Below are 13957 nucleotides of genomic sequence, written 5' to 3'. Positions count from 1 at the left end.
GAGTGAGCAGAGGTTCTCATATCTAAGATTGGGTCTTAGGTAGAGATCGCACGGGTAGTGGTTAGGTGAGAAGGTTGTAAACAGGGGCTGTTAGACCTTGAACTAACACTATTGAGAGTGGATTTCCTCCCTGGCTTGGTAGCCCCCAGATGTAGGTGAGGTTGCACCGAACTGGGTTAACAATTCTCTTGTGTTATTTACTTGTTTAATCTGTTCATACAGACACACATAAACTGCATGTTCTGAAGCGTGATGTCGTGACATCCTGTACGACATCTGTCCCCTGGTATCAGAATTTCAGCCACATCTCTTAGGCTTGAGTTTATTCCTCAAGTAAAGGAGTTGTTGGATGAGGGTTTGGTTCGCAAGAGATTAAATCCTTGTGCTTTGTTGGTGCCCAAAATAGGTATTATTAGGCACCAAATCCCTAAAATAGGTGGTGTGATGAATGTTTTGGGTGGTGCAACACTCTTTTGTAAAATCACCCGTGCACCCAACATCTTCATGATTTGAGTACATAGGGACTCATTAGGTAGGTTTGTTCTTATTTTTAGTTTCAATACAAACTTAGGCACTCATATGGGACACCTTAGGTTTGTCATACTTTTTGGTAGGAATAATCAACATGAAAATACAGAAAAAGGTATGTTCTATTGCTTTACTTTTCTTAATTTTTTAAATTGTGATCAAGGGGTTCCCATGAACCCTAAGAGAATAAAGGTCATTCTTGAGTGGCCCGCTCCATCAAGTGTAAGAAAAATTTGGGGCTTCCAAGACTTAACAAACTTTTACAAAAGGTTTGCCCCATATTTTTCTATACTTGTAGCACCACTCATTGAGTTGGTGACGAACCATGTTCCTTCATGGGAAGATGCCCAGGAAATGAGTTTTCAGACCTTATCTTACTTCTGATGCAAGCTCCATTGGAGCTTGTAGGCCTAGGATCTTCTTCATCAATGGATTCCTTTGCTTCTTGGAAGATAAATGGCAGCGGAATGGAGAAGGAAGAGAGAGAGGAGACGCCACTTCAAGGAGAAGATGAGTCTAGAAGAAGCTCACCACCATAGGAGGCCATGGATAAGAGCTTGGAGGAAGAAGGAGATGAATGAAGGGAGAGGGAGAGAAGAGCACGAAATTTTGTGCTCAAAAGGAGCTCTGAAATCTGAAGTTAATATTCAAATGATCAAAGTTGAAAAAAATACACACACATGACCTCTATTTATAGCCTAAGTGTCACACAAAATTGGAGGGAAATTCAAATTTCACTTGAATTTGAAATTGAATTTGTGGAGCCAAACTTTGGAGCCAAAATTTCACTAATTATGATTAGTGAATTTTAGTTATGGTTCAGCCCACTAATCCAAGATCAATTACAAGATTCTCCACTAAGTGTGCTTAGGTGTCATGAGGCATGAAAAGCATGAAGGACATGCACAAAGTGTGACTATATGATGTGGCAATGGGGTGTAGTAAGCAAATGCTCACCTCCCCCTCTAAAATTTAATTGGATTGGGCTTCTACCAATTCAATTAAATTTATTTCCAACCACACACATCAAATATCCACTTAGTGCATGTGAAATTACAAAACTACCCCTAATACAAAAACTAGTCTAGGTGCCCAAAAAATACAAGGGCTGAAAAATCCTATATTTCTAGGGTACCCTACCTACAATATGGAGCCCTATATACAAGGACCAAATATAATGACATCCTAGTCTAATATGTACAAAGATAATTGGACCCAACCTTGGCCCATGGGCTCAGAAATCTACCCTAAGGTTCATGAGAACCCTAGGGCCTTCTTCAGCAGCTCTAGCCCAATCTTCTTGGAGCCTCTTGCTCATGGTTCTAGTGATTGGTCCCTTCCTAGGGAGGATTGCATCATCCCCTCCCCCTTGAAGAGGATTTGACCTTAAATCTGTTAGTTCTTCCTCCTCAATATCAGCTCCACCTGCAAAAGGAGTTAAATCAGAAATGTTAAAAGTGGTGCTGACTCCATACTCTTCTGGGAGGTCCAACCTATAGGCATTGTTATTGATCCTCTCCAAAACCTGAAAAGGTCCATCCCCTCTAGGGCTAAGCTTGGATTTCCTTTTAGTAGGGAATCTATCCTTCCTAAGATGGAGCCAAACCCAGTCACCCTCATTAAGAACTAGCTCTTTTCTTCCTCTATTGCCTTTAGTTGAATACACCTTTGTTTGGTTCTCTATTTGGTTCTTAACCCTCTCATGCATCTTCTTTACAAATTCTGACCTAGATTCCCCTTCTTTATGTATAAAAGAAGTGTCCAGTGGGAGGGGAATGAGGTCTAACGGTGTTAGGGGATTGAACCCATAGACAACCTCAAAAGGGGACTGCTTGGTGGTTCTATGAACCCCCCTGTTGTAGGAAAATTCTACATGAGGAAGATACTCATCCCAAGACTTATGGTTGCCTTTCAGAAGAGCCCTTAAAAGGGTGGATAAAGACCTATTCACTACCTCTGTTTGCCCATCAGTTTGTGGATGACAAGTGGTAGAGAAAAGAAGTTTAGTTCCTAACTTAGCCCATAAGGTTTTCCAGAAGTGGCTAAGGAACTTAGCATCTCTATCTGACACAATGGTCCTAGGCAAACCATGGAGTCTCACAACTTCCCTGAAAAAGAGTTTTGAGATGTGGGAAGCATCATCCACCTTGTGGCATGGTATAAAGTGTGCCATCTTGCTAAACCTATCCACCACCACAAAGATAGAGTCTACACCTCTTTGGGTTCTAGGAAGCCCAAGGACAAAGTCCATACTAATGTCTACCCAAGGTGCAGATGGGATGGGTAAGGGTGTGTATAGCCCATGAGGCATCACCCTAGACTTGGCTTGTAAACAAGCCACACACCTAGTGCAATGCTTATGGACATCTTTCTTCATATGGGGCCAATAAAACTTTTCTTTGAGTAAGACAAGGGTCTTGTCTATCCCAAAGTGGCCCATGAGCCCACCCTCATGGCTCTCTTTCACAAGTAATTTCCTAATGGATCCTTGGGGTATGCAAAGCTTTCCCTCTTTGAACAAATACCCCTCAGCCAAATAGAATCCATCTTGGGCCTTTTTCCCACAACTCTCATAAATGGGAGAGAAATGTTCATCTAAAGCATACAAGTCCCTAATATTATCAAATCCTAAAATTCGAGCTCCTAGGGAGCAAAACAATGTGTGTCTCCTAGAGAGGGCATCAGCTACCACATTTGTTTTTCCCTTTTTGTATTTGATAACATATGGAAATTGCTCTAGGTACTCTACCCATTTTGCATGCCTCTTGTTTAACTTGCTTTGCCCTCTAATGTACTTAAGTGATTGATGATCACTATGAATGACAAATTCCTTGGAAACAAGGTAATGTTCCCAAGTTTGGAGGGCTCTTATTAAGGCATAAAGCTCTTTATCATAGGTGGGGTAGTTGAGGGTGGCACTATGAAGTTTTTCACTAAAATAAGCAATAGGGTGCCCACCTTGTAACAATACAGCTCCAACTCCCACTCCAGAGGCATCACATTCTAGCTCAAAAGTTTTAGAAAAGTCAGGAAGAGCTAGAACAGGTGCCTTAGTAAGTGTTAGTGTTTGGCTCTACTGAGCTTTAAAAGATTGGCTAAGATTTTGTTAAAACATAAGCACTTAGACAATGAAGGAAAGCTGGAGTTGCTGCACATGATGTCCAACGTTATGTCAAGGAATAAGATCGGGCTGCACAATGCACAAGGCAAGATAAAATGTCAAATGAAGAATTGAAGTTGCAGGATCCACGATGTCGGATACAATGTCCTGACATCCTGCCCGAGAATACTGGAGTTGCTGTACAATGCAAGATAAAAGTCAAGTGCAGAAGTGAAGCTGCAGGATCCACGATGTCGGACACGATGTCCTGACATCCGGCCCGAAAACACTGGACATATAAATCTGTTATATCTTTAACAGATTATCGTGCAGTTAGCAAGAGATAAGAAGATCTATCTTTAGGAACGAATTAAAAGATCATTATAGTTCGAATTTCAAAGTAGAAGAGTTCGTTCAGGGATTAAAGATTAAAGATTAAAGATTCAAACTAAAAGATCAAAAGTTATCTTTTAGTTCTTTAACTGCAGATTTTTTTTCAGAAGAAGATACATCTCCTCCAGCACAAGCCGTTGCAGCCTAGAAACGCAAATTGCTATATAATCATGGAGGCTGCACGAGTTCTGTACCAAGTCCGGGATTGAAGAGTTAGTTTGTGAGTTTTTGGGACTTGAGTCTTTTGTGAGCCACCTTGATGGTACCCTAGCATCAAGTGTTGGACCTATGTGTGTAGAGTTGATCTCTTGTGTCTAGAGTTGATCTCTAGTGTGTAGAGTTGATCTCTTTTGTTCAGAGTTGATCTCTGGTGTGTCTTTGACTTAATTGTAAACACGGGAGTGTGAGTGAGAGGGAGTGAGCAGAGGTTCTCATATCTAAGATTGGGTCTTAGGTAGAGATCGCACGGGTAGTGGTTAGGTGAGAAGGTTGTAAACAGGGGCTGTTAGACCTTGAACTAACACTATTGAGAGTGGATTTCCTCCCTGGCTTGGTAGCCCCCAGATGTAGGTGAGGTTGCACCGAACTGGGTTAACAATTCTCTTGTGTTATTTACTTGTTTAATCTGTTCATACAGACACACATAAACTGCATGTTCTGAAGCGTGATGTCGTGACATCCTGTACGACATCTGTCCCCTGGTATCAGAATTTCAATTGGTATCAGAGCCAACACTCGAAATCACAGAGTGAGATCTAGGGAGATAAATTCTGATGAACATGGAGAAAGAAGGAGGACCAGTGAACAGACCACCAATCCTAGATGGAACCAACTATGAATACTAGAAAGCAAGGATGGTGGCCTTCCTCAAATCACTGGATAGCAGAACCTGGAAAGCTGTCATCAAAGGCTGGGAACATCCCAAGATGCTGGACACAGAAGGAAAGCCCACTGATGAATTGAAGCCAGAGGAAGACTGGACTAAAGAAGAAGACGAATTGGCACTTGGAAACTCCAAAGCTTTGAATGCTCTATTCAATGGAGTTGACAAGAATATCTTCAGACTAATCAACACTTGCACAGTGGCCAAAGATGCATGGGAGATCCTGAAAACCACTCATGAAGGAACCTCCAAAGTGAAGATGTCCAGATTGCAACTCTTGGCTACAAAATTCGAAAATCTGAAGATGAAGGAGGAAGAGTGTATTCATGACTTCCACATGAACATTCTTGAAATTGCCAATGCTTGCACTGCCTTGGGAGAGAGGATAACAGATGAAAAGCTGGTGAGAAAGATCCTCAGATCCTTGCCTAAGAGATTTGACATGAAAGTCACTGCAATAGAGGAGGCCCAAGACATTTGCAACATGAGAGTGGATGAACTCATTGGTTCCCTTCAAACCTTTGAGCTAGGACTCTCGGATAGGGCTGAAAAGAAGAGCAAGAACTTGGCTTTCGTGTCCAATGATGAAGGAGAAGAAGGTGAGTATGACCTGGATACTGATGAAGGTCTGACTAATGCAGTTGTGCTCCTTGGAAAACAGTTCAACAAAGTGATGAACAGAATGGACAGGAGGCAGAAGCCACATGTCCAGAACATCCCTTTCGACATCAGGAAAGGCAGCAAATACCAGAAAAGGTCAGATGTAAAGCCCAGTCACAGCAAAGGAATTCAATGTCATGGGTGTGAAGGCTATGGACACATCATAGCTGAATGTCCCACTCATCTCAAGAAGCAGAGGAAAGGACTTTCTGTATGTCGTTCTGATACAGAGAGTGAACAAGAAAGTGACTCTGACAGAGATGTGAATGCACTCACTGGGAGATTTGAATCTGCTGAAGATTCAAGTGATACAGACAGTGAAATCACTTTTGATGAGCTTGCTACATCCTATAGAGAACTATGCATCAAAAGTGAGAAGATTCCTCAGCAAGAAGCACAACTGAAGAAGGTCATTGCAGATCTGGAGGCTGAGAAGGAGGCACATAAAGAGGAGATCTCTGAGCTTAAAGGAGAAGTCGGTTTTCTGAACTCTAAGCTGGAAAACATGACAAAATCAATAAAGATGCTGAATAAAGGCTCAGATACGCTTGATGAGGTGCTGCTGCTTGGAAAGAATGCTGGAAACCAGAGAGGACTTGGATTTAATCCTAAGTCTGCTGGCAGAACAACCATGACAGAATTTGTTCCTGCCAAAAACAGGACTGGAGCCACGATGTCACAACATCGGTCTCGACATCATGGAACGCAGCAGAAAAAGAGCAAAAGAAAGAAGTGGAGGTGTCACTACTGTGGCAAGTATGGTCACATAAAGCCCTTTTGCTATCATCTACATGGCCATCCACATCATGGAACTCAAAGTAGCAACAGCAGAAAGAAGATGATGTGGGTTCCAAAACACAAGGCTGTCAGTCTTGTTGTTCATACTTCACTTAGAGCATCAGCTAAGGAAGATTGGTACCTAGATAGCGGCTGTTCCCGACACATGACAGGAGTCAAAGAATTCCTGCTGAACATTGAGCCCTGCTCCACTAGTTATGTGACATTTGGAGATGGCTCTAAAGGAAAGATCATTGGAATGGGAAAGCTAGTTCATGATGGACTTCCTAGTCTGAACAAAGTACTGCTGGTGAAGGGACTGACTGCAAACTTGATCAGCATCAGTCAGCTGTGTGATGAAGGATTCAATGTAAACTTCACAAAGTCAGAATGCTTGGTGACAAATGAGAAGAGTGAAGTTCTAATGAAGGGCAGCAGATCAAAGGACAACTGCTACCTATGGACACCTCAAGAAACCAGCTACTCCTCCACATGTCTATCCTCCAAAGAAGATGAAGTCAGAATATGGCATCAAAGATTTGGACATCTGCACTTAAGAGGCATGAAGAAAATCATTGACAAAGGTGCTGTTAGAGGCATCCCCAATCTGAAAATAGAAGAAGGCAGAATCTGTGGTGAATGTCAGATTGGAAAGCAAGTCAAGATGTCCCACCAGAAGCTTCAACATCAGACCACTTCCAGGGTGCTGGAACTACTTCACATGGATTTGATGGGGCCTATGCAGGTTGAAAGCCTTGGAGGAAAGAGGTATGCCTATGTTGTTGGGGATGATTTCTCCAGATTTACCTGGGTCAACTTTATCAGAGAGAAATCAGAAACCTTTGAAGTATTCAAAGAGTTGAGTCTGAGACTTCAAAGAGAAAAAGACTGTGTCATCAAGAGAATCAGGAGTGACCATGGCAGAGAATTTGAAAACAACAGGTTCACTGAATTCTGCACATCTGAAGGCATCACTCATGAGTTCTCTGCAGCCATTACACCACAACAGAATGGGATAGTTGAGAGGAAAAACAGGACTTTGCAAGAGGCTGCTAGGGTCATGCTTCATGCCAAAGAACTTCCCTATAATCTCTGGGCTGAAGCCATGAACACAGCATGCTACATCCACAACAGAGTCACACTTAGAAGAGGCACTCCAACCACACTGTATGAAATCTGGAAAGGGAGGAAGCCAACTGTCAAGCACTTCCACATCTTTGGAAGTCCATGTTACATTTTGGCAGATAGAGAGCAAAGGAGAAAGATGGATCCCAAGAGTGATGCAGGAATATTCCTGGGATACTCTACAAACAGCAGAGCATATAGAGTATTCAACTCCAGAACCAGAACTGTGATGGAATCCATCAATGTGGTTGTTGATGATCTAACTCCAGCAAGAAAGAAGGATGTCGAAGAAGATGTCAGAACATCTGGAGACAATGTAGCAGATGCAGCTAAAAGTGGAGAAAATGCAGAAAACTCTGATTCTGCTACAGATGATTCAAACATCAACCAACCTGACAAGAGACCCTCCATTAGAATCCAGAAGATGCACCCCAAGGAGCTGATTATAGGAGATCCAAACAGAGGAGTCACTACAAGATCAAGGGAGATTGAGATCGTCTCCAATTCATGCTTTGTCTCCAAAATTGAGCCCAAGAATGTGAAAGAGGCACTGACTGATGAGTTCTGGATCAATGCTATGCAAGAAGAATTGGAGCAATTCAAAAGGAATGAAGTTTGGGAGCTAGTTCCTAGGCCCGAGGGAACTAATGTGATTGGCACCAAGTGGATCTTCAAGAACAAAACCAATGAAGAAGGTGTCATAACCAGAAACAAGGCCAGACTGGTTGCTCAAGGCTACACTCAGATTGAAGGTGTAGACTTTGATGAGACTTTTGCCCCAGTTGCTAGACTTGAGTCCATCAGATTATTACTTGGTGTAGCTTGCATCCTCAAATTCAAGCTGTACCAGATGGATGTGAAGAGCGCATTTCTGAATGGATACCTGAATGAAGAAGTCTATGTGGAGCAGCCAAAGGGATTTGTAGACCCAACTCATCCAGATCATGTATACAGGCTCAAGAAGGCTCTCTATGGATTGAAGCAAGCTCCAAGAGCTTGGTATGAAAGGCTGACAGAGTTCCTTACTCAGCAAGGGTATAGGAAGGGAGGAATTGACAAGACTCTCTTTGTCAAACAAGATGCTGAAAACTTGATGATTGCACAGATATATGTTGATGACATTGTGTTTGGAGGGATGTCGAATGAGATGCTTCGACATTTTGTCCAACAGATGCAATCTGAATTTGAGATGAGTCTTGTTGGAGAGCTGACTTATTTTCTGGGACTCCAAGTGAAGCAGATGGAAGACTCCATATTCCTCTCTCAAAGCAAGTATGCAAAGAACATTGTCAAGAAGTTTGGGATGGAGAATGCCAGTCATAAAAGGACACCTGCACCTACTCACTTGAAGCTGTCAAAGGATGAAGCAGGCACCAGTGTTGATCAAAGTCTGTACAGAAGCATGATTGGGAGCTTACTATATTTAACAGCTAGCAGACCCGACATCACCTATGTAGTAGGTGTTTGTGCAAGATATCAAGCCAATCCTAAGATAAGTCACTTGACTCAAGTAAAGAGAATTCTGAAATATGTAAATGGCACCAGTGACTATGGGATTATGTACTGTCATTGTTCAGATTCAATGCTGGTTGGGTATTGTGATGCTGATTGGGCTGGAAGTGCAGATGACAGAAAAAGCACTTCTGGTGGATGCTTCTATTTGGGAAACAACCTTATTTCATGGTTCAGCAAGAAGCAGAACTGTGTGTCCCTATCTACAGCAGAAGCCGAGTATATTGCAGCAGGAAGCAGCTGTTCACAACTAGTTTGGATGAAGCAGATGCTGAAGGAGTACAATGTCGAACAAGATGTCATGACATTGTACTGTGACAACATGAGTGCTATCAATATTTCTAAAAATTCTGTTCAACACAGCAGAACCAAGCACATTGACATTAGACATCACTATATCAGAGATCTTGTTGATGATAAAGTGATCACACTGAAGCATGTTGACACTGAGGAACAAATAGCAGATATTTTCACAAAGGCTTTGGATGCAAATCAGTTTGAAAAACTGAGGGGCAAGCTGGGCATTTGTTTGCTAGAGGAATTATAGCAACTACAGCAATCTGAACGTGCCCAAACGAATCACTTAACATTAATAGCACGTTCACCACAAAGCAAATTCGACCGTTGCCTCACACGCCCCTCTACATTCTTCATTCAAATTTATATCTGCTTGGCATTCGTGTTTTTACCAGCATTTCCCAATAGTTTTCTGAGATTTACGAAATCATTCCAAACGCTCAGTTTTTCCATGGCTTCCTCACCAAAAGAAACTTCCGCTCCTGGTTCACCCGCTGTACCATCATCTCCGCACCAGGAACTACCTGATTTCCATATCCAACCCATACAAATAATTCCTGGTCAAGCTTCAGTCCCTGAGAAACTGGTTCCCAGAAGACAACAGGGAGTGAAGATTGCTGAAAACCCTAGCCCTGCAACAATTCCTAGGGAAGTAGACACGGAGATGGACAAGAAAATCCGCGGTATTGTGAGTAGCATTTTGAAAGAAGCTTTTGTGCCTGATGCTGAGAAAGATGTTTCAACATCTTCCACCCCGAATGTTTCTGTGCCTGATGTTGAGAAAGATGTTCCAACATCTTCCGGCCCAAATGCTGAAGCCCTCCCTTCACCCAGTGAAGAGGAATCAACAGAAGAAGAGGATCAAGCCTCAAAGGAGACTCCTGCACCACGGGCACCAGAACCTGCTCCAGGTGACCTCATTGACCTGGAAGAAGTAGAATCTGATGAAGAACCCATTGCCAACAGGTTGGCACCTGGCATTGCTGAAAGGTTACAAAGCAGAAAGGGAAAAACTCCCATTAAGAGGTCTGGAAGAATCAAGACTATGGCCCAGAAGAAGAGTGCTCCAATCACTCCTGCCACATCCAGAAGAAGCAAGGTTGCTATCCCCTCCAAGAAGAGGAAAGAAATTTCCTTTTCCTCATCCGATTCTGATGATGATGTCGAACCAGATGTCTCGACATCTAAGAGGGCCAAGAAATCTGGGAGAAAGGTGCCTGGAAATGTTCCTGATGCACCACTGGACAACATCTCTTTCCACTCAATTGGCAATGTTGAAAAGTGGAAATATGTGTATCAACGCAGACTTGCGGTTGAAAGAGAATTGGGAAGAGATGCCTTGGATTGCAAGGAGACCATGGACCTCATCAAGGCTGCTGGACTACTGAAGACAGTCACCAAGTTGGGAGACTGTTATGAAAGCCTAGTCAGGGAATTTATTGTCAACATTCCCTCTGACATAACAAACAGAAAGAGTAATGAGTATCAAAAGGTGTTTGTCAGAGGAAAGTGTATTAGATTCTCCCCTGCTGTGATCAACAAGTACCTGGGCAGACCTACTGAAGGAATGGTGGATATTGATGTTTGTGAGCATCAGATTGCCAAGGAAATCACTGCCAAACGAGTCCAGCATTGGCCAAAGAAAGGGAAGCTTTCAGCAGGGAAGCTAAGTGTGAAGTATGCAATTCTGCACAGGATTGGAGCTGCAAACTGGGTTCCCACCAATCATACTTCCACTGTTGCCACAGGTTTGGGTAAATTTCTGTATGCTGTTGGAACCAAGTCCAAATTTAATTTTGGAAACTATATTTTTGATCAAACTGTTAAGCATTCAGAATCATTTGCTGTCAAATTACCCATTGCCTTCCCTACTGTATTGTGTGGCATTATGTTGAGTCAACATCCAAATATTTTAAACAACATTGACTCTGTAATGAAGAGAGAATCTCCTCTATCCCTGCATTACAAACTGTTTGAGGGGACACATGTCCCAGACATTGTCTCGACATCAGGGAAAGCTGCTGCTTCAGGTGCTGTGTCCAAGGATGCCTTGATTGCAGAACTCAAGGACACATGCAAGGTGCTGGAAGCAACCATCAAAGCCAACACAGAGAAGAAGATGGAGCTGGAACGGCTGATCAAAAGGCTCTCAGAAAGTGGCATTGATGGTGAAGCAGCTGAGGAAGATGGTGAAGCAGCTGAAGTAGAAGAAGAAGCTGCTGAAGAAGAGGAAGAAGCAGCCGAGGAAGAAGAAGAAGCTGCTGAGGAAGAGGAAGATGCAGCAGAAGAGACAGAATCAGATGATGATTCTGAAGCCACCCCATGATCATCAGACCCTTATGTTTGCTTTTCACTTTTATTAGCTAAAGGGGCATGTCCCTTTGAACAATTGATTGTTATTGGTCTGTAATATTCGCACATTAATTTCATGCATCCTACTTTTGCCAAATTTATGTCTAAAAAGGGGGAGTAATAGTATTATGCTTGCTATTATGCATGATTATGTTGAATGTATGATGTATGGCAGTAGGATAGTAGGATACGGTGTATGCATGATTCATGATCGTGAGGGGGAGTTGTATGAATATGATTTTGAGGGGGAGACTGCTGCTGATGACGACTGATGTAAGCTACTAGAAGCTGATAGAAGATGCTGCAGTAAGAGCATGAAGACAGGGGGAGCAGATAGCGGATGTCACATGAGATGTCTCGACATCCTGGAAAAGACTAGTAGCTGATAGAAGATGCTGCAGTAAGCATGAAGACAGGGGGAGCAGAAGCAGAAAGCTGATGTCACGAGAGATGTCTTGACATCCTGGAGAAGACTTGTAGATTTGCAACTTGAAGAATTTCCGCTGTGCTTGATTACTCTGATAATGGAAGTTGCTGATCCCACTTGCATAACTGCTCGTACCTGCTCAGGAAGTGTCTAAGTATGTTTTAGACAAAATTTGCCAAAGGGGGAGATTGTTAGTGTTTGGCTCTACTGAGCTTTAAAAGATTGGCTAAGATTTTGTTAAAACATAAGCACTTAGACAATGAAGGAAAGCTGGAGTTGCTGCACATGATGTCCAACGTTATGTCAAGGAATAAGATCGGGCTGCACAATGCACAAGGCAAGATAAAATGTCAAATGAAGAATTGAAGTTGCAGGATCCACGATGTCGGATACAATGTCCTGACATCCTGCCCGAGAATACTGGAGTTGCTGTACAATGCAAGATAAAAGTCAAGTGCAGAAGTGAAGCTGCAGGATCCACGATGTCGGACACGATGTCCTGACATCCGGCCCGAAAACACTGGACATATAAATCTGTTATATCTTTAACAGATTATCGTGCAGTTAGCAAGAGATAAGAAGATCTATCTTTAGGAACGAATTAAAAGATCATTATAGTTCGAATTTCAAAGTAGAAGAGTTCGTTCAGGGATTAAAGATTAAAGATTAAAGATTCAAACTAAAAGATCAAAAGTTATCTTTTAGTTCTTTAACTGCAGATTTTTTTTCAGAAGAAGATAGATCTCCTCCAGCACAAGCCGTTGCAGCCCAGAAACGCAAATTGCTATATAATCATGGAGGCTGCACGAGTTCTGTACCAAGTCCGGGATTGAAGAGTTAGTTTGTGAGTTTTTGGGACTTGAGTCTTTTGTGAGCCACCTTGATGGTACCCTAGCATCAAGTGTTGGACCTATGTGTGTAGAGTTGATCTCTTGTGTCTAGAGTTGATCTCTAGTGTGTAGAGTTGATCTCTTTTGTTCAGAGTTGATCTCTGGTGTGTCTTTGACTTAATTGTAAACACGGGAGTGTGAGTGAGAGGGAGTGAGCAGAGGTTCTCATATCTAAGATTGGGTCTTAGGTAGAGATCGCACGGGTAGTGGTTAGGTGAGAAGGTTGTAAACAGGGGCTGTTAGACCTTGAACTAACACTATTGAGAGTGGATTTCCTCCCTGGCTTGGTAGCCCCCAGATGTAGGTGAGGTTGCACCGAACTGGGTTAACAATTCTCTTGTGTTATTTACTTGTTTAATTTGTTCATACAGACACACATAAACTGCATGTTCTGAAGCGTGATGTCGTGACATCCTGTACGACATCTGTCCCCTGGTATCAGAATTTCAGTAAGCTTTTCTTTGAGCAAAGCAAAGGCTTGCTCTTGTTTTTCACCCCAGGTAAATGCCACATTCTTCTTCACCAGCTCATTGAGAGGTGATGCAATTGTAGAGAAATTAGGAACGAACCTTCTATAGAAGCTTGCTAACCCATGGAAGCTCCTAATATCTCCCACACTTTTTGGGGTGGGCCATTCTTGGATGGCCTTGATTTTCTCAGGGTCCACTTGGACCCCATTTCTACCAACTACAAAACCTAAGAAAACTATATTATCTACACAAAAGGTACACTTCTCTATATTTGCATAGAGGGTGTTTTTCCTAAGGACTGAAAGAACTTGTCTGAGATGTCCTAAGTGATCATCTAGGCTCCTACTATACACTAAAATATCATCAAAATAAACAACTACAAATCTACCTATGAAATCCCTTAAGACATGATGCATAAGCCTCATAAAGGTGCTTGGTGCATTAGTGAGCCCAAAAGGCATCACTAGCCATTCATACAAACCAAACTTGGTCTTGAAAGCAGTTTTCCACTCATCACCCTTTTTCATCCTGATTTGGTGATAA

The sequence above is a fragment of the Glycine soja genome, chromosome 19 (genome assembly GCF_004193775.1).
Source record: "Glycine soja cultivar W05 chromosome 19, ASM419377v2, whole genome shotgun sequence".
Classification (NCBI taxonomy): Eukaryota; Viridiplantae; Streptophyta; class Magnoliopsida; order Fabales; family Fabaceae; genus Glycine; species Glycine soja.
This window is presented reverse-complemented; position numbering follows the sequence as displayed.